General features: G+C 41.8%; 1 protein-coding gene across 2 annotated transcripts in view; it reads left to right on the top strand.

Annotated features, from left to right (window-relative positions):
• The window catches only part of mbnl1 (muscleblind-like splicing regulator 1), a 782,985-nt gene that overhangs the window by 134,103 nt on the left and 624,065 nt on the right, over positions 1-24,817 (top strand). For both annotated transcript variants that reach the window (XM_048542667.2, XM_048542650.2), the window contains exon 3: positions 20,517-20,592. The gene's annotated coding sequence lies outside the window, so the exon portion shown is untranslated. The remainder of the gene's footprint in view (positions 1-20,516; positions 20,593-24,817) is intronic.

Here is a 24,817-nt window from a genome sequence, read left to right as displayed (position 1 = left end):
GCTTGCTCACCACAATCCTTAATTCAAAGTTGCTGGAAAAGCTCAGCTGGTCTGGCAGCATCTGTGAAGGAAAATTGGAGTTAATGTTTCCGGTCAGAATGGGTTCTGAGGAAGGATAATTGGACCCGAAAGGTGAGCACATTTTTTCTTCTGTTCTGAGAAAGGGGTCCAATGATCTTTCCTCAGAACCTATTCTGACCCGAAACATTAACTCAGTTTTTTTTCTTCACTGATGCTGCCAGACCTGCTGAGCTTTTCCAGCAACTTTGTTTTTGTTCCTGATTTATAGCATCAGCAGTTCTTTCAGTTTTTATAATCCTTAATTCCTTTGCTGTTCAAAGATCTGTCTATCTGTGCCTTAAAATCACTTAATGAGGTAGCCTCAACTGCTTCACTGGGCAGGGAATTCCACAGATTCACAACCCTCTGGGAGAAGAAGTTCTTTCTCAACTCAGTCCTAAATCTGCTCCCCCTTATTTTGAGGCTATGCCCCTAGTTCTAGTTTCACCTGCCAAGGGAGACAACCTCCTTGCTTCGATCTTATCTATTTCCTTCTTAATTTTGTATGCTTCTCTCAGACCCAATCTCATTCTTTTAATTTCCAATGAGTATAATCCAGTCTACTCGATCTCTCTGTAGCAATGAAGGACAGTATTCCATTTGTCTTCTTTATTGCCTGCTGCACCTGCAAAACAACCTTTTGTGATTCACACACATGGACACCCAGGTCCCTCTGCGCAACAGCATGCTGCAATTTTTCACTATAAAGAGCAGTAAATGCATGGGAACACCACCGTTCGCAAGTTCACTTCCAAAACCATGTCATTCTGATTTGAGACAATGTCACCAATCCTCAATGTCTCTGGGTCAAAATATTGCCACTTCCATCCTATCAGCACTGACAGTGCTCCTACATCCCAATGACTGCAGTGGTCCAAGAATAAAGCTTACTACTGACTTTTCCAGGGATTGGAAATAAATGCTGGCTTAGCAAAAAACACTATGTCCCATGAATGAATGAATTTTAAAAAGGGATGGGATATGATGATTTCCTTCCCTTTTGATATTCCTACACTTTTGCTTTCTTGTGACCAGAAGCCAACAAAGTAGGTTTTAAAGAATATATTTTTAAGGAAGAAAGAGAAAGATGGGTGTGGAGTTTTGAGTGGATCTAACGGTTTACAGCTTCAACAGCAAAAGCACGAGGAGCATTTAAAACTGGGGACATTTGATGATCTGTCAAACGGGCTCCCTTCTTCCATTTCATGCTTGAATGTTGTAATTATAATTCTAAGAAGGCTAAAATTGTACTTGTTCAAATTCTAAAAAATATTCACATGCAACAAAGACGCTGATGCATTATTTTATATTCCACAATTTTTAAAGATGTTTTCTTTATGGCTTTGTTTCCAACATTGTCTAGATGGTCTGAGAAAGGGGACATGGGATGTGAAGGGCCGTGGTGCAGACTTCAGGGCAATGCAGCGGGATTGAGACCCCTCCACTAAGTGCTATCCACATTGTCATACAGGGGGGAAATATATTTCAAAATCTCCAAGGAACAATGGATTTTCTGCAGTGGAGCCTCACTTATTCAGGGAGCAAAGTGGATTATGATCCACAGACTTCTTCCATTTCTGAAGGTTCCTATTAATAATTTTAAGGAGAGGGAAACAGAAATATGGAAGTTTGAAGGTATGGGTTCATATTTCCTACATTATAACAGGAGCTGAACTTCAAAAATTCCTTTACTTCATTGGCTGCAAAATGCCAAATGTCATTTTGATTCATGCTGTGGTCAGGGAAGATGCGAGACGAATGAAGACATAATAGGAAAGAGGGAATAATTGGACAGCTCAGGCAGAATGGGATAAATGGTCTCCATTTGCATCTGAAGGTTCTGCAACACCAGAAGAAAGAAACTAAGTGAGTTTATTGCCTAATGCATTGAATTTCTGGTTCATATGTTTTGATCTGTAAAAGCCATCCTCATCAACAATATTTGGCAATCTGCATGGTTTGATCATCTACACTGTTTGACCACACACATGGCACGGTCACCTGTTTGGTTTGATTACTCATGCTGTTTAGTCACTTGTACCATTTGATTATCTATGCAGTTTGAACACCTACACAATTTGATCAACTATGCTGTTTGATTATCGACATTGATTGATTACCATTACAGTTTGGTGACCACTACTGTTTGATCTCCTACACTGTTTGATTTCCTATACTGTTAGATCATCTACACAGTGTGAACACTATCATACCTTGGATCAACAACACTGTTTGCACACTTAATCTGTTTGACCACCTATATTATTTGATTACCTACACCATTTGATCCACCTACACGATTTGATCACCTACATAAGATGATCACCTATACTGTATGATCACCTGCCCAATTTGATAACCTGCACTGTTTGATCACATATATTGTTTTATTCCTTATACGTTTGACCACCTCCATAATCTGATTTCCTATACTGTTTGCTCTTTAGACCGTTTGACCAGCTACATTATTTAATTGTCTAAAGGATAGGAGAGTGTTGCGAAGCCTGTCCTGGAGAGCTGTATTACAAAGATCAGTTCAACTTATCGAAGCACATAAATAGAACTCACAAAAGAGGGGCAGTCATCACTCCAGCTCAAGCAGAGATCACAATGTTGCACACTTCGAGTGACAATAGTAGTCTGAGGCCATGCTCTCCCAGACACCACACCCACTCTGAGTCACAAACCTCATAGCAGCTGAGCCCATGGGAACACTCAGCTAAGGGGAGTATACATTAAATCAGTTGGCCATGTCTGAACTAATATCGGTGATATTGTCAACAGTTGTATAATAAAGGAGACCCCAGTCGGGTGAATGTTTTATGCTAACATTGAGTGATTCTGAAAAGTAAAAAAAACCACTGCACCCTTTAGTTTCCTTACTTTTGAAAATCGTTCAGTACTGTGTAGGCTTCAGATTGATTGGACTCTGTTGCTGACAACATACTGGAACAAGAGAGGGGTCAACGATCAGTGGCTGAACTTCTTCTAAACATCTATCTCATGTCTGTCTGTCCTCAATAACCTCTTACTTTCAGTCAGTTTCAAACCTGAAACCTTTAAGCAATTACAGCAGTGAATATGTAAACAATCAACCTGAGTTTATTCTCCTTTATTAAGGAGGAAAACTGTGTGATTGATGCATAAGGTTTCTTATTCATTTATCTTTGCTGAGGTGCCAAAATCAGAAAGCAGAAGGGCCGAGGAGCCTGGATTATGCCTGCGTTAAAAAGAATTCTCATTGAAGGGAGTCTGTGGTCAGGAAAGTCAGTGAGCCAGCCAACTCATGGCAGCAAGTCCCTTAAATGAAGAAATAGACTGTCACAAGGATGTAATTTATAACTTGGCACAATTAATGTTACAACCCTGCACTTGATTACAATGGAGTTTAATTTAGGATCTGGACAAAACTCTCTACTTCAGGAGATCTGTCATAACAGCTTTTCATTACAGTGAGGTTTTCAATCAGACAAGCCGAAAAAATACTTGATCTCAACTTTGCAGAGTAAATATACAAACTCAGTCAAAAGACCAGAATGTACCAACAAGATTAGTTTGGACAGAAATATGTGAAAGATCGTCTAAACACTGTGAACTGAAGCCCAAATGGCTGGATGGGTGCCTATGGGAGCAGACCAGAGTTTGGGATGGTATTACTGTTGCTTGGTAACAGTGAGGTCTTTTGGAACTTGTACCAAATATTGTGTCAGGACACTGTTTACATAGTCCTTCATTTGATTCCAAGTTGGCACAGATTGCAATAGGAGCGTGTGAGGTTGGTTATCCGGTAAGTGAAACTTTTAACTGCTTTTATACCAGTCACATATCTATGGCAAGACTTACACTGAACCTATAGAATTGACTTCAGGTTTGCCAGATAGTAGACTGAGATCATGAATTATCGTACAGAACAGGGAAACACACCTGCATTTAGATACCAAAGATAATAAAATGTGAGGCTGGATGAACACAGCAGGCCCAGCAGCATCTCAGGAGCACAAAAGCTAACGTTTCGGGCCTAGACCCTTCATCAGAGAGGGGGATGCGGTGAGGGTTCTGGAATAAATAGGGAGAGAGGGGGAGGTAGACCGAAGATGGAGAGAAAAGAAGATAGGTGGAGAGGAGAGTATAGGTGGGGAGGTAGGGAGGAGATAGGTCAGTCCAGGGAAGACGGACAGGTCAAGGAGGTGGGATGAGGTTAGTAGGTAGGAGATGGAGGTGCGGCTTGGGGTGGGAGGAAGGGATGGGTGAGAGGAAGAACAGGTTAGGGAAGCAGAGACAGGTTGGACTGGTTTTGGGATGCAGTGGGTGGAGGGGAAGAGCTGGGCTGGTTGTGTGATGCAGTGGGGGGAGGGGACGAACTGGGCTGGTTTTGGGATGCGGTGGGGGAAGGGGAGATTTCGAAGCTGGTGAAGTCCACATTGATACCATTGGGCTGCAGGGGTCCCAAGCGGAATATGAGTTGCTGTTCCTGCAACCTTCGGGTGGCATCCTTGTGGCACTGCAGGAGGCCCATGATGGACATGTCATCTAAAGAATGGGAGGGGGAGTTGAAATGGTTCACGACTGGGAGGTGCAGTTGTTTATTGCGAACCGAGCGGAGGTGTTCTGCAAAGCGGTCCCCAAGCCTCCGCTTGGTTTCCCCAATGTAGAGGAAGCCATACCAGGTACAATGGATACAGTATACCACATTGGCAGATGTGCAGGTGAACCTCTGCTTAATATGGAAAGTCATCTTGGGGCCTGGGATAGGGGTGAGGGAGGAGGTGTGGGGGCAAGTGTAGCATTTCCTGCGGTTGCAGGGGAAGGTGCTGGGTGTGGTGGGGTTGGAGGGCAGTGTGGAGCGAACAAGGGAGTCACGGAGAGAGTGGTCTCTCTGGAAAGCAGACGGGGGGGGGGGGGGGGGATGGAAAAATGCATTTAGATACCATTTACTGTGCAACTTAATCCTGAAGTTACAACAGGAGCACTCTTAGATTCTGTGTCAAGATGTTTCTCAAATGTAATGTTCTGAAAAATTTTAGCTGACTTCTTGAATTGAAACACACGAATAAGCCATTCAACCCCTTTAATCCAGCTCCACTATCGAACATGATCATGGGTGATCGTCAAGCTCAATACCCTTAATCCTGCTGTTTCCCTACAAACCATTGACAGATTCACGCACATGACCACCCAGGGATAGAATTGAACCTTGGTCCCTAAGGTTATGAGGCAGCAGTGCTAGCCACAATGTCACCCATAATTTACAGAACTGCTTGTCCATCCCTTCTGAGCTTCCTGTCATTCCTAAATGTCATGCACCCCCTAATATACAGGCCCTAACCTACTAATATTGTGGCCACATCTGTGTAACAGCTGTTAAATCATGTTTATTTACTCTTACAGGTATTATCAGTTCATATGATTTGTTTTGAGTGCCACATACGTTCAGATACAAAGCCATTAGGTTTATCCTTTTGTTATTTTTGTTGGGCTTAATCTGCTGATGCACTCTTAAATATGTACTTCCTATTCCCTCCTATTACAGGCTTGTTTATCATTTCCAACATTAATATTAATTTCTTACTGGTCTCACCTCTTTGATTTACCACATCTTCTCAAACTTCAATCAAATTCATAGAGTCATAGCATGTACAGTATGAAAATAGACCCTTCGGTCCAACTTGTCCATGTCAACCAGATATCCTAAATTCATCTAGTCCCATTTGTCAGCATTTGGCCCATATCCTTCTAACCCCTTTCAATTCATGTACCCATCCAAATGTCTTTAAATGTTGCTAATGTACTAGCCACCACTATCCTCTGTGTGAAAAAAAAATTACCTGTTGGGTTCCTTTCAAATCTTTCCCCTCTTGTCTTAAAACTGCACACTCTAGTTTTGGTCTCCCCTATCCTGGGAAAAAGATCTTGGCTATTCATCTATCCAGACCCCTCATGATTTTATAAACCTCTATCGGGTCACCCCTCAGCCTTCAATGACGAGGGAGAAAAGCCCCAGCCTATTCAGCTTCTTCCAATTGTTCAAACCCCAGCAACATCATTGTAAATCTTTTGTGAACATTTTCAAGTTTAATGACATCTTTCCGATAGCAGAGAGGCAAAAGTTCATCCATACTTTTATTATTCCATTTAATAATTACCAGTTTATGCACTCTCACTGTGTATTCTAACTTTCAGAGCTGTGCCAGCTGTCGTATTTTCAGGGCCCACTACCATCAACCTGTAGTATTCTGGGTTAGGTAATTTGCTGCCAACAATCTTACTCTCTCTCTGCTAAGTCTCTGATCTGTCCAATGATGAGCTGTAAAGCCTGAACCATTGGTGAGTCTAAGCAAGGTCAAAACTAAAAAGACAGTTTATTGAATGAGAGCAATAGGTTCAGATTACATTAACTTGCTCGGCATAGTTACAAAAGTGATACAGTGCTCCGTTTGGGCACTTGAGGAGAATTTAATCATCTCACCAAAAGACTGTAAGGATATCATCAGACTGTATGGAGCTCAATTCAACCCGAACTTTAACTTCTCTGAACCATCATCTGTTACAACACTAGCATTCTGGTGCATCAGGGTTAGAGTCTAAGCACAGTTCAAACTCAGGTTTTATGTAACTATACAAGTGAGCCATGATATGATGGAAATGTAGGACAGCTTAGAGGCTGAATGGCCTATCCTCTTACTGTGCCCTAAATACTGTCCCAGTTTTGATTACAATGCATCCCAACTCCAGAATGAGGAGATATTGTTGAACATTATGGTGAGACAATTGAAGAAAATGAAGCTAAATGGGAAATAAATTGTGATTTTCTGATGGCGTAACAGTGAGGGAATCCTGCTGCACAATCGGAGGCCTTTTACCTTGCATTTGACATTTAAATCTGCATGAATTCGCTGTCATTTGTCAATTGTTAAGGAGGCCAATAGATAGATGGATTGCCTCCTGAAAACTTTGAAAATCAAGAGGGCACTGTTTGTGCTTTCTGCTTGTCATTGTTGACAGTTGTGGAGAGGGCACTGTCCTCAGATGTCCCATATCATCCGTAGGTCCAGTCTGTAGGAGGCTGCATCGTCACAGCACAGCTCAAACAGTGAAAGAAAGCAGAGATTTTCTTTTGAACTGAAATGGAAACGAAACAATTTATCTTTCATGTGTGTTTGCATCTGAAACAGTTTACTGAAGTTATTTTTGTAATGTGTTTCAAATGTTGCAAACTAATTAATTCCATATCCTGACAATCTCAGACAGTCATGGCTGTACAGTACTTTTACCAAGAAATGAACATTACCTCTCCGCTTTTCAAATTTCACAATCGGGATTTGGGTTCAAATACACACCAGATCAATTTTATAAGTAATAGTACAACAACAAATAACTTGCATTTATGTGTCATCTTTCAAATAGTAAAACATGCCAAGGTGCTTCACAGAAGGTTTATCAAACAGCGAATTTGACACTGAGCCACGTAGGGCAGCACTGAAGCAGACAACATAAGTTTGAGCTGGTTGTTGAGGAGACTCTTAAACCAGGAGAGGGAGGTAGACTATTGGAGAGGTATAGAGAGCAAATTCAAGAGCATTGGGCCTTTACAGCTGCAAGCACCACCATCACTGGATATAAATTAGGACACATGACAGTCAAAATAAAGTAGTGTTAGCTAAAGTAATTTCAGAACTTGCTAAAGTTGTAATAATCATGTCACCATTCTCACTAACAATCTATTGAATATTAATAAAACAAAGATGCAGTCTATTGAGAATAGATTTGTGACTCTAAACTATGAGCAATAAAGACCAATACAGGCATTGCCAAAGCTGATGATTATGAGGTCAGCCAGCTGGACCTTATGGAATATGAGCTCCCTGATTGGAGCTGTTAATCTGGCCCAATCAGGGAGCCCTGGCTGGTATGAAATAAAGGAGGTGTGTCAGAGGTACTGACATTCTGGTGCCTGCCTTTGTATGAGGCAGTCCTGTGGTTTTCATGGAAAAATAAAGGATCACTTGGTGACGAGATACCAGCCTCAGTGGAGTCATTCCATTTCAAAATGGTTCTGCAAGATATGTTGCAAAGCAAGCTTTCAAAGGGTGATGCCAATCTGTTAACTTGGTATTCTGTTTCTGACAGGTGTGCTCTAGTTTATAAAGAAGCAAAATTCTTCAAGAGTATATTGCATGGATTCTTTCATCAGAATTCACGTATAAGGAGACTTTGGGAGGCAAAATGATCAAATAACCTCTATATACAGGCTTTTGTATTCTGACAGCCTTGCTTAATCTCTATTGGCTGCCAGTTTCCAACATATTTGATAGGCCTCTGTCTCAATTTGACCTGAAGATGAACCCTTGCTTAAGTCATTTTTTTTATCCTTATCGTAACACAAAGTGGCACGAGTTTGTGGTGACAAAACACTTTTCACTGTATCTTCAAGATATATGTGACAATAAACAAATTATTCATCATTCATTCGTTCTGTTGTCCAACCCCTTACAATTCTTCTTTATTACACAATTAGTGCCCGTCCAATCACTCATTTTAACACATCCATTAAAATGTAGACTGAGTATGTTGTATGTTGCTGCACTTCCCCAGTTGCCAAGGATGCATATTTCAACCCTCGTTTGCTGTCGTGAAGTACTGTCCATTACTCTCGTTCCTCAAATGTTTTGCGCAGTCAGACTGAGTTCTTTAGTTAGTGTTCCTGGTTTCACTTGATTGTCCCCAAAACCTTTCAGCACAACTGGACTGATATGCTTCAGAAGCTGGCGCTATGTTCTCAGTGTTTAACAGAATCGCTCCTCATATGTAAATGTAATGTCAGTCAGAGGCTCCAGGAGAGGATAGGAACAGAGAATGTGACTAGCAGTAGACATTTTAAGATAACAAAGTGTAGAGGTGGATGAACACAGCAGGCCAATTAGCATCTTAGGAGCACAAAAGCTGATGGGAAGGGTTTAGGCCCAAAACGTCAGCTTTTGTGCTCCTAAGATGCTGCTCGGCCTGCTGTGTTCATCCAGCTCTACACTTTTGTTATCTCGGATTCTGCAGCATCTGCAGTTCCTGTTATCTCAGTAGACATTTTGACTTGTTTTTTTGTTGTTCATTGGTGGGATGAGGGCATCGTTGGGTAGGCCAATATTTATTGCCCATCCCCAATTGCCCAGAGGGCAGTTCAGAGTCAACCACATTGCTGTGGTTCTGGAGTCACACATAGGTCGGACCAGGTAAGGAAGGCAGTTTCCTTCCCTATAGGACATTAGTGAACCAGATGGCTTTTTCCAGACAATCGACAATGGATTCATGGTCATCATAAGACTCTTATTTCCAGATATTTTATTGAATTCACATTCCACCATCTGCCATGGCGAGATTCAAACCTGGATCCCGGAATGTTATCTGGGCCTCTGGGTTAACAGTCCTGTGATAATACCATTAGGCCATTGTCTCCCCTTGTTTTATGGAGCAGGTGACTTTTCAGCCTCCAGGTCACTATGAACCCTTGCAGAATTTAACAGTCCACTAGCAAGGGGTTTTAAGGCAGATTTTGTCTGTAATGGGTAGCTTTCCCGTCTGTTTTCAGTTTTACAGAGTGAGTATTTACAGGATGGCTGGGATATTGCAGGGCAGCTTTAAACCTAGCGTCAATTTTGAGAGCAGCATGAGGAGTTCAGAGAAAGTTTGGGGTGAGGAGCGGGAGAGGGTTGTAGTGGGGCATTGGGGTGGGAGATGGGACTTTGTTGTGACCCCTCCTTGAGTTTGGCTTTGGAAGGGGTGTGGTGATGTATCTCCTCCATGGGCCTCCTTTTCAAATTGAATGCCTTTCAAAGTCTGACCACCACCCTCCCTCCCCTACATCTCCCCTCTATGTGTGCTCCCTGTCTCACTGGCCCCTGAATCATGACCTCGACCCTTCTGCCTAATTTCCAAACGGTACCCTAATGAGACTCCCCCATAAATACTTATCCTGATCTCCAGGACTTACAACCTTTTGGTGTTCCTGATGCTAGCCATTGTTGCTGCTGGCTTTGCTGAGCATGATGAGGCTGCCAGTCAAACAAATTGACCAGTCATTGTCTGAAGTAGGGCTTCCCAACTGAAGAATGGGGAGTGCAAGTCCTGCTTACAGCCAATTATTGCACCTTTAGGCTCTTGTGATTAGCTGGAATGGGATTCCCTGCTGATTATTCAGGGAAGAGAAAACAGGAAACACCTCCAACTGAAATATCCCCCTCCCCAACGATTGGACTACAGTCTAATAAACATAATCACAGTCCCACTGACATGAATCCTCTGTCATAATGAGGGTGCTGATTTCACCTTGCTCACATTTGGTCAGATGACAAGTATTGATCAGGCAAGTGGAGCCATTGATGTGCCAACACTTAGAACTTTATTGCATGTCAGGCAGTAAAAATCAACAACATCGGTTGTGAAAGTATCTGTGGCCGATTCACTGCTTGTGTGGCAATTCTATTGGATACCAGGAAAGGAAACGAAAATAATGAATACGTCCACTGGGTCAAACAATGCATTTTTTTTAGGACAACATGGTGACTCAATGGTTAGCACTGCTGCCTCAAAGCGCCAGGGATCTGCGTTTGATTCCAGCCTCGAATTACTGTCTGTGTGGAGTTTGCACATTCTCCCCATGTCGGTGTGGGTTTCCTCCGGGTGCTCCGGTTTCTTCCCACAGTCCAAAGATAGGCAGGTTAGGTAGATTGACCATGCTAAATTGCCCATAGTGTCCAAGGATGTGCAAGCTAGGTGGGTTAGCCACAGGAAATGCAGGATCACAGGGATGGGGTAGAGAAGAGATGTGGCTGGGATGCTGTTTGGAGGGTCATTAAGGACTGAATGACCTGCTTCCACTGAGCAGTTATTCTATGAAAGCAGTGCTGTGATTTCTGAAATTAGAAGGCCTGGAAAAATTTAGACTGATAGGAAGAAGAGATTGATAACCAAGAATGAGAATTTTGTCTTTGTGTTTACTTTTTGCAATGTACCATGCGCAGTATCAACAATTCCTCCCACAGTCCAAAGATATGCAGGCTAGGTGGATTGGCCATGCTAAATTGCCCATAGTGTTCAGGGGTGTGTGGGTTATCGGGGAATGGGTCTGGGTGGGATGCTCCAAAGGGCGGTGTGGACTTGTTGGGCCGAAGGGCCTGTTTCCACACTGTAGGGAATCTAATCTAATCTGCTCCTCTGATGCTGCTTGGCCTACTGCATTCATCCAGCTCTACAACTTGTTAACTCGGATTCTCCAGCATCTGCAGCTCCTGATACAATTTTAACCCCACTGTGAAGCCTCTTCTAAGGATGCCTAACCTGAAGAAGTTACCCTCCTCCCTCCAGACAAACCTCAGGGGAACTCAACTGGAGCATTTTTTTTTGTCAGCTTGCCTAAGCTTTGAGCTTAGGTACAGCAGCAGTTCTCAAGCAAACAGCCGCAATGTCTGAGACAGATTGAGCCTGTTGTTTCCCAATTTCAACAAACTTGAGAATGTTGTATTCTGTGCCTTCTGTGTTAAAATTGTAAGAGCCAGGGACATGAGTGGCAATGCAACTTCTTAACACAGTTCACCTCCCTCAGCACAGACTAAAGAGTGATCCTATGTATCTCGTGTCCTTCTGTTCCATGCTGGACACTACACCAATCAAAAGGAACAAGATTATTTTCTAATAGATGATTCTGTGCACTGATGTATAGCGGTCAAAACACTTTTATGTCTAAGCTCACAAAGTATAGAGCTGGAAGATCACAGCAGGCCAGGCAGCATCAGAGGAACAGGAAAGCTGATGTTTCGGGTCGGGACCCTTCCCTCAGCTCCTCACTTTGTTATCTCTAACTCCAGAATCTGCTGTTCTTGCTGTTTCTATTTTTGAGCATTATTCTGCAATGCAAAAATAGTTCTAATTCTTTTACACTAAGACCTCTTCTGTGGAAGAAAGGAATGGAATGTCAGGAATTAGTATTGGACGTGGGAGCACTTTCAGTGCAGAAAAAGAGACCATTCTGAATGTCAAACAAATTGGCCTTATTTTATATTTATGGGATGTGGGCATCATTGTTAGATCAGTATTTATTCCCCATCTCTAACAACCAACCACATTTCTGTAGGCCTGGAGTCACACAGAGGCCACACCAGGTAAGGGCAGCAGATTTCCTTCCCCAAAGGACATTAATAAAATGGGTTTAACCCCTGACAATTGTCAATGGGTTTCATGGTCACCATTAGACTCCTGCCTCCAATTTTTGTTATGCAGTCATAGAGTCATACAGCAGGGAAACAGAATCTTCAGTCCACCTTTTCCATGCCAGCCAGATATCCTGGACTGACCTAGTCTCATTTGCTGCGTTTGGTCTATATCCATCTGAACCTTTCCCAGATAATACTCTTCCAGGTGCCTTTTAAATGTTGTAATTATACCCCCCCCACTACTTCCTTTGGCAGTTTATTCTATACATGCACCACTCTCTGTGTGAAAGGGTTGCCTCTCAAGTCTCTTTTAACTGGATGTGAATTTGCTCGCTGAGCTAGAAGGTCAGCTTTCAGACGTTTCGTTTCCATTCTAGGTAACATCATCAGTGAGCCTCCGCCGAAGCGCTGGTGTTATGTCCTGCTTTCTATTTATCTGGTTAGGTTTCGTTGGGTTGGTGATGTCATTTCCTGCATTGGTGATGTCATTTCCTGTTCTTTTTCTCAGAGGATGGTAGATTGGCTCCAAATCAATGTATTTTGGTTAGGCCTGGCCTATTCCCTGGACCTTCGCCGCTGCGGTCACCCGGGCCATCTTCCACTTCATTTGGGGGTCAAGGATGGACCGGATCCGCAGGGACACCATGTAAAAAGACCTGGAAAATGGGGGAAATGACGTACCGAACGCCACCCTTGCCCTGACGGCTACCTTTGTGTGCGGCTGCATCAAGCTGTGCATAGATCCTCAGTACGCAAACACCAAGTGTCACTACTTACTGAGGTTCTACCTGCCCCCGGTGTTGCAAAGGATGGGCCTGGCCTCGTTGCTGCGGAACGCTCCGAGTAGTTGGACCGTCCCATTTTACCACCTGTCCTTCGTGGAGAAATTTTTGAAAGGAAACACCTTTGACCACAAGGCCATCAGGCAGTGGTCAGCACGTAGTATCCTTGAGACCCTTCGGGAAAAGGAGAGGGTGGATCCCGTCGTGTGGTTCCCCACGCAGACTGCCAAAGTCGTTTGGCAGAATGCCTCATCGCCAGAACTTTCAAACAAGCACAAAGACATTGCTTGGCTGGCGGTGAGAGGGGCTCTGCCAATGAGATCCTTTATGCATGCCCGGAATCTCTGCGCCACCGCACGCTGCCCTCGAGGCGGCTGCAGGGGGGATGAGACTGTCGATCACCTCCTTCTGGAGTGTGCCTATGCGCAGGAGGTCTGGAGGGGGATGCAGTGGTATTTGTTGAGGTTCGTCCCGAGCAGCTCCGTGACACGGGACTCCGTGCTCTACGGGCTGTTTCCCGGGACGCACACCGAGACCAACATCAACTGCGCCTGGAGGACCATCAATGCGGTGAAAGACGCTCTTTGGTCTGCCCGCAACTTGCTGGTCTGTCAGCTGAAAGAACTGACCCCGACCAAGTGTTGCAGACTGGCACACTCCAAGGTCCAGGACTACGTGCTGAGGGACGCGCTAAAGCTTGGGGCAGCTGCCGCCAAGGCGCGGTGGTGAAAGACCACCGTATGAAACCCCTCGTCCAGAATGAAAAAAAGGGCCCTGTCTGGTAACTGGGCCCAGCCGGCTCCTTCCCCAACTGGTCAGGGGGCCAAGGGGGACTGTGCGGGGCGACAACTGCCGGGGTATTTTCTTAGCTTTTTTTTCCTTTAGTTGGTGTACGTACCCCCTGGGTAACCCAGAGCAGCTTGCATGACTGGGTAGGTGTATAAATATGTTTTATTTTTTGTACATCTTATGAATAAAGTATATTTTTTCAAATTTAAAAAAAAGGTGACGAAACGTCTGAAAACTAACCTTCCAGCTCAGCGAGCAAACTCACATCCAGAAACTCAACCTGAGCTACAAATCTTCTCTAAACTCTCTTTTAACTCTTTCCCCTCTCACCTTAAACCTATGCCTTCTAGTTTTGGACTCCCCTAACCATGGGAAAGCACCTTGGGTATTCCACTAAGTGTCATGTTGGGATTCAAACCCAGCTCACCAAAACATTACCGAGGTTTCTGAATTAATAGCCTCATGATAAAAGCACTAGGACAAGGCCTCTCTTCCCTACTTGCTGTAAATAGACCACAACGACAATCCACACATGTGAATCTTCTTTAAAAAAATACTTTAAATGACAACATCGCGGAAAAATATTGACAAATCCAAAGCTTGACTCTGGAAATGGAGTGAATCCAGTTCTTCCATTCACACATCTCAGAAATATTAGTGCTGTCCTTGAAAGGGTCAAAAGTCACAGGCAAAGTTAGTTCTGAAATCATCACTAGCAAAGTCACTGTGTGGCAAGGAAATAAAACACAGCACAGGGATCAAAAGCTCTTTTTAAATGGGAACTTCAAATGGAACCCACCCCATAGTTGAAAAGGTTCACAATAGGTGGTGATGTGGTAATATTAAACAGCCTTCCTTTTCGTACAGTCGGCCAAACAAAGATGTTTACTCATCTGACTCAAATAGGTCTGTTTTATAAAGCTGTTTGCTATAACGGATCTGCTCTTGGGTTCTTTTTGAGATAAGTAATGCAGTTCTCTTGAATGAAATGTCAAACAAAGGGCTCCATCTGCTCTACCAGGTGAGTATAAAAGATCACACGTCACTATGTTCAATAGAAAAGTGAGCTCTTCTCAATGCCATGGTCAATAGTTATCCTTAATCAAAATCAATAGAACTGATTATTATCTCAACAATGATGCTTTGAGTGAATTTTATTGACCAAAGCACTAAAAGTGTCCTGGGGCTGTGTAAATCAGTCTATAGGTACAAAATGTAATATTTGGAATGAGAATAGCCAGGTGGGCCTCATAGTGTACGAGTTCCCTGATTGGGGCTGTTAACCTGGTCCAATCAGGGATCGTAGCTGACAGATCTAAACAGAGGGTTCAGGGTTCTGATCACTTTTGGAGCTGGTTCTGAGCTAGCTGAGTCAATGTCGTAGACTATACATATGTAAATAAAGGGTGATTTGGTGACAGGATACCAACCTCTGTGGAGTTATTTCACAAATATTTTGCATTTTGCTTTTAGGCACAGCAACACCAATTCAGCTGGTGGCTCAGGTCATTCTGCACAATATTAAACACCATCATTGCCTCCAGTCTGTATTAGTTTGACTTATATCCACCTTAATGTCCTTTACCATCTGCTTACTTGATCCTGATCTTTTGATTATTACTCATCTTTCTTCTATTTGCCATCTGCCCCCAAAGCTTGGTGCCATCTCTAAATGTAATATTGCTCTCTTAACACAGAGAACGTCAATCCCAAGAGTAGGTTCCAGCTGAAATAAGGTTTCAGTGAAAAGCAGACATACAGATATTAATTGCAATCTTGTTCCTGAATTTTTACTTCAGGGCTCACAGTTCTCTCGCAGTCTGTTGCACTCTGAAGCTTAAAACATATTTTAAGTCAGACTGTTCCTCGATTGCAGCTTGGCCAATACATATGACTCCTCTGGCTCACTGTAATATTCTTTAATGCTTTGTAAATTCTCCTGAGTGAGTTGAAAACTTTAAAATAAAATCATCATTTGCTTATGTTGAACCCTGCTATGACTTTAGGTAAAAGCAAAATACTGCAGATCATGAATTTCTGAAACAAATACAGAGAATGCTGGGGAAACTCAGCGGGCCTGGTAGCAGCTGTGGAAAAAGAAATCAAATTAATGTTTCAAGTTAGGGATGAAGAATCAGACTGGAGTCAAGCCATTTACTTAGGACAATTGTTTCAGACACATTACTGCCCTTCTTTTCATCTCACCAGCTTGCACATTCAATTGATCATACTCTGCCATTTCAGACAACTCAGAATGCCACCACCAAAGACATCTTCCCTTGCCTGCATTTTGTAAGGATCATTCTCTCTGGGACACCCTATGCATTCATTGACCACTAACACCATCCCCTCCTTCCCAAGACACCTTAACATGTAACCACACGAGGTGCAAAGCCTTCCCCCTCACCTCCTCTCTGCTCACCATTTGAGGGCCTAAACAGCCTCTCCAGGTGAAGCAGCATTTCACCTGTGCCCCCAATTGTGTTCTCTGTACCCAATATGGCCTACTCTATATTGGAGAAACCAAACCAAGCAGTTCACCTCCAATCTGTGCACAAGCATGACCCCGTTTAGTCAGCCGTTTTAACACAGCACCCTGCTCACATTCCCACTTATCTGTCCTCGGCATGCTTCAGCGCTCCAGTGAACCACAGCACAAACTGGAGGAACAATGTCTCATCTTCAGGCTAAGCACTTTTCAGCCTTTTGGCCTTAATATTGAGTTCAACACCTTCAAACTATGAGCTAACTCCCATTCCTTCCCTTTCTTTTTGCTTTACTTGTTACATTCTCTGCCACCATGTCTTGTCTCCCCTTTCCCCACCCCAATGGGACTGTGTGTTCTTTTAGGTTTGGCAGTTACACAGACCATTGTCCTGCCATTCTCACATTCTGAAAAATCAACATTCTTTCTCCTCCAGCATGCTACACTCCACCCCCTACCCAAATAATACAGAAATGCAGCCCCCTCCACACTTCATGTCAGCTGTAATGAAGGGTCATCTAGACTCAAAAGGTTAGCTTGCTCTCCGTCCATGGATGTTGCCTGATGTGTCATGATCTTCAGCATTCGTTGCTTTCAATACAGATCCCAGCATCTGCAGTAATTTGCTTCTACCTGAGCTGTTTTATTTTTCTTTTCCCCTCTTGGGTTTCCTTTTTACCCTGTGATAAACTATCTTCATTATCTTCACTGAGATCTCCTTTTCCGTTACTATCAGAAAATTTCTCTTTTCCCTAATTTCTACCCTTCACAGAGTGAAATTGCCATGCACAGGCAGGTGGGACTAGTTTAGTTTGGGAACATGTTTGGCATGGTCTAGTTAGACCAAAGGGTCTGTTTCCATGCTGTATGACTCTATGACTCACAATGCAGTAGCAATCTTGCAGTATAATTTCTCCACAAAGAGCTTACTCCCATAGGAGGCCCATTCAGAGCTTAACAAGATACAAACATCATAGAGATCATCAAAGACATGAGAGGGCAATATTCATGTTTTCTCAGAATGGTCAGTACTTACTAAGCAATTCTGAGTATGTTGACATCTACACTAACAATCCGTTTAAGATAACCAGAGAACATCACATGACCCATAAGACCATTACAATATAGGAGCATACGTAGACGTTTCAGCTCATCAGATATATTCCTGGCTGATATGTTTCTCAACTCCATTCTCTCATATTCTCCCATTAACCTTTGATCCCATTACTAATGAAGAATCTATCGATCTCATGCAGACACAGAAGAACATGTAAACTCCATACAGGCGGTTGGCTGAGGGTGGAATTGAATCCAGCTGTTTGGTGCTGTGAGGCAGCAGTGCTAATCACTGAGTCACCGTGATATCTGTACAAGCAGCGGCAGGATCAGGGAAAGGTTCCAGATGTGGTTCAGTAACAGCACACCCTTGACCCTGAATGGGAAGATTGAAGAAATTGCTTCATATTCTGGAATAATGAATACAATTTTACAGCAACAACTGGCGTTCATATGACAACTTTAACTTAATAAGGGGGCCAGACTATCACTTTGGTGTAATACTGAGGGAGTCCTTTACTCCCATACCATGTAGGACTACAGATAATGGCAAAGTCTCTTTTCTGGTGCTGTAGCTAACAATTATCTATCAACTAACTATATTAAAAGAGTTCAATTAATTATTATTACATCACAATTTGTATGCAATTGTGCAATACTTAGTTCGACTGTCATGTTTCCAACATTGCAACTGTTCTGTGTTACCAGATAACTGAGTAGAAAAGAGTATCGCTGAAAGACAATTTATTTTGTTGAAGCATTTTGCATTCCACTCATCAGACTAACAAGAGAATTCAAGGAGAGAACAACATTTATAGTGTATGAAAGGATAATACTGGATGGGTGATAAGTTGACCCTAATTGGTAGAGATGTTTCCATGGAGAATGAACCAGTTAATGATGATTGACTGTTAACTGGCTGGAAATATTTAAATACTAAATCAGAAAGGTTAATGTAAATCGCCCTGAGAAATGAATGCCACCTGGTTTGTTGAGTTGAAACAGGCACAGTGCATGTATGTAGTCTTCCTGTCTGCAAAATACTAGGCCATCTGTTTCAAGTTTTGCAAGACTGGCCTTATCAGTAACCTTGTAAAAAGGACCCAAACATTCTGTTCCCATGTAAATTTGCTGCAGAAAAAGTGTATATCAAAGTCACCTTGTGGGGTAATGGCTATCCTGATCAGACCATTTTGCACTATAAAGTACACACGCGAATGACTGGCCGTAAAATGATCAGTTTCGGTCCCCAAAGTGCCCAGTCTACCGAAGGTAAGATACCTCAAATGTTCTAGCAACAGGTGAAGCTAGCTGTTTCACTCTGCTGCTAAGCCATAACAACATGAACATTGTTTACCATAAATAAAATGCTGTTGTCTGACCAACAATGTATTCAGCCTGTTATAAATGAGTAAAGTGGCATATGAATTTCAGTGCCTGTGTGATATCAGGAATGTCCAACATGCCAAAGACTGGTGGATTATATCAAGTGGCATATTCATCCTCCTGTTCACAGCAAGCAAGGTACTGGCTATACTCAGTCAATCTGGGCTTGGAAAAGTCATAACACACTGTCCTCACATTGTGTGTGATTCCAAAATTGGGCAACAATTGCTGAATAACCTCAAGCATGTGAATAAGTACACTGAGAATTTCAGGTTGTCAATTTTACTGTCAATGTGGTTCACTTGCTTGTGGGCACAGTTAATTGTGTTGGTATGTAGCTTGTACTTTTCGGACAGAAAGAACACATAAATACAATGAACCTGTTTCAACTCAACAAAGTAGGTGACAGCTATTCATTTGTTCATTTCCCAGAGTAAAGCTTGGCTAATCAGAGTCAACTCCCATAGTTTGAAGTTTAAATAAAGCCTGCCACTTAACTGTCAATCATCATTTACTCTGAGTCATGGAATAGTTACAGCATGGAAGGAGCCCTTTCAATCCATTGTATCTGTACTGTTTCTTTGAATAAGCAACATTACCTAAAGCTAATTTTCCCCAAATCCTTGCAATTTCTATACTGGTGTGTTCTCATTGGCAAATTTCTACCAATCAAATTCCATTTGCCACCTAATCTGCATTCCACTCTCATACAGTACAGATATTAGTTTCAACATAAATTTGTATTCTTGCAAATTGCTCTGATTCGTGCAACACAAAAAAGGTTGATAAAATGTGCCGGAGATAATGGGAACTGCAGATGCTGGAGAATCCAAGATAATAAAATGTGAGGCTGGATGAACATAGCAGGCCAAGCAGCATCTCTCCTGAGTTCATCCAGCCTCACATTTTATTATCTTGATAAAATGTGCCGTTTTTTTCAGCAATATTAAAGTTGTGCACTACCAAATACTGCTTATATGGAAAATAGCAAAGAATAAGACTGATGGAATAAATGTTTTCACTGACTTATATGCTCAATCAAGTTCCAATGAACAAATACCGACATGCACAGGATTTCCTGTAATAGAGAGCTAATTAGCATCAAATTGGCAAGAATGCTTAGAAGTCAAAGAATGTTTTGTATGGGAAATGGAAATGTGTCATGTTAGTACGATAGGGTCAGGTCTTATTGTTGGAGTTAGAGAATATTGATTGAACAGTGAGGAGAGATTGTGAGCTAATTTGAGCTAATTTGTGCTACAAAGCAACACATTATTCTAACACTGAGAACCTAAAATAAGGAAAGATTCCAGTCCTCAGCACAGGAGACCTTAAGCTTGTTGAATGTAAAGTGCAAAATATGCATGGTTTAATCAATTCCAGAGTTTGAAAAGATGATCATATTTTGAGAAGGGGTCTTGATGAGATTAAGGATTTAGAATTAAACTACCTCTGTGTTAGTAGAATGACTATGAAAAGGCCTTTCATCCTTTGTTTTAAATTTTAAATTTGCTTTTTAACTATACCATTATTTACTTTTAATTCTTTTGTGCCATGATAAAATGACAGTCAAGTTTCATATGTATGAGATAACTGTCCATTATCTTACATTTAGCAGTGTAATTTTAAAGACGGTAATGAGAAGGTAATTGTACAGAGAACCATCAAAGATCCTGGATTCTGGCACATTAAATTTATTAATAATTTATCTGGTGCTGAAAATATGCAATTAACATTTTGTACATTGAACTCTTACAGACTGGTGAAGTTTGACGATTCCAAGAGCATGCTTTAAATGGTTCATCCTAACAAAATCTCACTTCTCTGGAATCTGGTACGTCTTTTTTTTGGTTGAATGTACAACTCTGACAAGCTGCACTACAAATGGGTTAATGATTCTGTTAAAAAAAAGTGCATACAGACAAGCTTAGTTTTGATAGCACAGCAGCCTGTTAGTAAGCATTGGGCTATGTGTTTCATGCCTCAATGCATTTGTATGAAACGGTATATGTGCCATTGTATATATATGTTATGGTAGTGTGAGTATCGTGATTAATATTGCAAAATGAACAGCATTTCTAAAACAGCGTGTTGCTCCACTGCATACGGGAGAGTACTTTTCTCAGCAAAGCAGTACTCACACTGGAAAAAGAGCAATGCATGTATTCGACAGAGAAAAAAATATTTTCCCATACGAATGTGACATGGCATTGATATACCTCAGGCAGCATGTAATAGACAACAAAAAGACAAAGTGGACATTTCAGGTTAGTGATGAAATGTTTGCTCTGTTTCTCCCTTGTGGTTGCTGTTCGACCTGATGAATAGTTCCAGAATGTTTGTTGATTTTAAGTTAAACTTTCCAGCAATCATAGCGTTTGGCTGTCATTTTGTGATATTGTATCATCAGTTGATCAAACAGTGCCTCTGGTGTGATTCATAACATGCTATTTGCATGAAAAACAGGTCGTTCAATAAAATTCAGAGATGAGACAATAGGCAGGGACCAGTTGGAGGAACAGAAACCTCAGCTATTTTGTTTTCCTACAGTGGCCACAATTTCCACCAACAAAATAAAAACACAAAACATAAGCATATTTTGCAGCCTGCAATTATTTCTATATTTGGTGGACTTGTCTGAGGAACAGTGATTAAATTAGAATGAGAGGGGGCATTGTGACTTGGAGTGAATTGACACAGTGTATTTTCAATTGGAACCAAGTCAGATCTTAGTGCCAGATGGCTTTAAGGGTATCATATGTTGTACATGTAATATTGTGACTCAGCGAATGTCCATTTAAGACGGAAGATTCTAGAGTCAAGTGACACCCAAGGATTCAGGGATGTGCTGTAACATGCTGTGGTGTGGGTGTGATAGCTATATAGGTATGGAATGTGTGTTAAAAACCACCTCAGCAATTCAAAGAATTCCTACTGTGCAGAAAGAGGTCTGCACTGAGCCTCTGAAGAGCATCCCACTTAGACCTAAACCCCAAGCTATTCCCTGTAACTCCACATTTACCAAGGCAAGCCCACCCACCCTGCACATCCATGGACACTATAGGGCAGTTTTTTTTTAAAGCATGGCCAATCTATTTAACCTGCACATTGTTGGATTGTTGGAGGAAAATGACAGTAATCCACACAGACACAGGGAGAAAGCGCAAACTCCACATAGGCAGTCACCCAAGGCTGGAATTGAACCCAGGTCTGTGATGTTGTGAACTGGTAAAACTAACCGCTGAGTGACCATGCCAACTATCCAACTGAATTCTCATTCATTTTCAGACAAAATCAGGAAGCAAGATATTGTGACATTAGCATCCTTACATAGTTTGGTCAACGTACAGTAACAAAAAACATACGGTTAACTCTGAAGTTTCTTAGGTAGCCACTCAGTCACATCATATTTTGAATTGAGAATAGACAAGCAAAAAGCACCTTCTGAAGAATATTTTAATATAATATTTCAGGCCAATAGAGAGAGAAAAATGTTTGAATTTGAACTTCAAAGAGAATAAGAAACCAGCAAGCACGATCTGGATCAAGAAAAGCTTTGATGACAGGCAGCAAGTCCATCTAATACTTCTGATGAGGGGGGTAGTTCCATTTTAACGTTAGATTTACCCAAAATTCTTCACTTTCTTCTCAAATTGAAGAAAAAGGGCTATTGAGTTACTTTCTTACATTTTGGAAAGTTGCTAAAAATTTGAAATGGACAGAAAATTGACTACTAAACTGCTAGGGTCTTGGCTGGTAAAATTTTACTTCTTGAAAGAGTAATCCTTTGATTTTGAGACAGTTAAAGCTCTGGTACTTAACATTGTTTCTGAAGCCAACTACCTGAGGCTTAAGACTGTAAAAGCAAAATCCAAATGAATTCACAGGGAACATGAATCATTACAAGATCAATGTAAGATCATTGTGGGTCAGTGGTTTGCACTGCTGCCTGACAGTGCCAGAGTCCCAGGTTCAATTCCACCCTCAGGCGACTGTCTATGTAGAATTTGTAATTTCTCCTTGTGTCTGTGCAGGTTTTGTCCCACTGTCAAAATATCCGGTTGTGTAAGTTGGCTATTGCCCATAGTATCCAGGGGTGTGCAGGCTAGTTGGGTTAGCTATGCGAAATGTAGGGTTATAGGATATGGGAGTTGGTTTGGATGGGATGCTCTTCTGAGGGCCAGTGTGAACTCAATAGGTTGAACGGCCTGCTTCCATGCTGTATAAATTCTGTGACCCAATGGTTTTACTCACTGAAGGGCAAACCTTTGAAAATGTAATGGAAATCATATTGTGGAAAAATTTAGGCAAAGCCCTCCAGCAACAATTAAGTCTTATTTGGATAAGTGTGAGGTATATAAAGTCAAAAGGCACCGCTCTGGCAGATGAACATGACATTTCTCACTGATAGCTGTTGTTCCTCACTGCACTTACTCCCTAGAAATCAAATCTTGTTATTTCGGAAGTGGTTGCAAAAGTATAAAAAATGTTATTCAAGTATGCACAGTCCTAGTTTACATGTCTACTTGACTCAGGTTGACAGCAAACACTAGCATAGATTTCTATTCTTAATGATGCATTTGCACTTGCTGTCCTAAGAGATAATGGTTCAGCTCAGAGTTGACCTTATAGAGGTTTATAAAACCATGAGGGGCATGGATAGGATGAATAGCTAAGGTCTTTTCTGAAGGGTAGATGAGTCCAAATCTAAAACACCGCAGGTTTAAGGTGAGATGACAAAGATTTAATAGGGACCTAAGGGACAAATTTTTCACGTAGCGGGTGGTGCGTGTATGGGATGAGCTCCCAGAGGAAATGGTGGATGCTGGTTCAATAACAACATTTAAAAGGCATCTGGATGGGTATATGATTAGGTAGGGATCAGAGGGATATGGTCCAAAAGCTGACAAATAGAACTAGTTTAACTTAGAATATCTGGTCAGCATGGACGAGTTGGACCAAAGGCTCTGCTCCCAGGGGGTGCAACTCTATAACTCTATGACCCAATGGCTGGACAAGACAGATCTCAGGGTGAAACCTGCCTTGATAGACCATAAGTTTTTATTTTAGAAATTGAGTTACTGTGGTGGTCAGTCACTAAACTTATTCACAAGAGGTTGCAATGTACTTTTAACAAAGGAATGATTTATTTGTTGGTGCAAAGCTGAAATTATGCCAGTGAGTAAGTATAGAAGGAGAAATCCTGACGTCAAATGGATTATGGATCTAAGAATGGAGGGTGACCGAAAGAACAGGAGCAGTCAATGAGGAAGTTCATAATGCAGTTGCTCTTGAGATGGAACTTGGAGGCAAAAGTAAAGAATTATAATCCCCTGTGAAGTTCAATGAGTTTTAAAGACACATGATGTCACTGAGATCTGGTGGGAAGTGCTAAGAAATGCAAGGAATTAGTTTTGATCACATTTTCTATTTGATATGGGAAATGGACTGTTGGATTGCAGTATATTACCCATTTTGACCACATGTTTACTCTGGATGTGAGAAATAAGGGTTACATGTATTGTAAGGAGTATTACAGCTCTTACTTAGAAAATCTTGTTGTTTGCTCAAAACTGCTGATTCGATGGATCCATTCTCTGGATCACACTTTTACTTTAAAATGAAAGGCATTATTGGCCCCTAACCAGATTTAACATATTATGGTGATTTGGACTCAGATTATGTCTAATTTTGATGGTCCAGTATACGATTATAACAAAAAGAGAGCAAACTCAGACTCAATAGTTGGCAAAGTATTCCAGAATATTCTTCCATGGCACTCTTGAAGGATCAAACCAGTCCAGGAGAACATATTAACACATTAACCCCAGTTCTGAGGAAGGGCCACCGGACCCGAAACGTTAACTCTGTTTTCTCCTTCACAGATGCTGCCAGACCTGCTGAGCTTTTTCAGCAACTTTGTTTTTGTTTCACATTAACACAGGGTTGCTGTACTAATAGTCAAGAACTGTGTAGCTTCCCAATGGCAGCATGCATAGACTTTACACTCCCCACACCAGCTACTGACACATGCAGGAAAAAAAGACACACTGATTCAT

Source organism: Stegostoma tigrinum, chromosome 14 (genome assembly GCF_030684315.1).
Source record: "Stegostoma tigrinum isolate sSteTig4 chromosome 14, sSteTig4.hap1, whole genome shotgun sequence".
Taxonomy (NCBI): Eukaryota; Metazoa; Chordata; class Chondrichthyes; order Orectolobiformes; family Stegostomatidae; genus Stegostoma; species Stegostoma tigrinum.
This window is presented reverse-complemented; position numbering and strand designations above follow the sequence as displayed.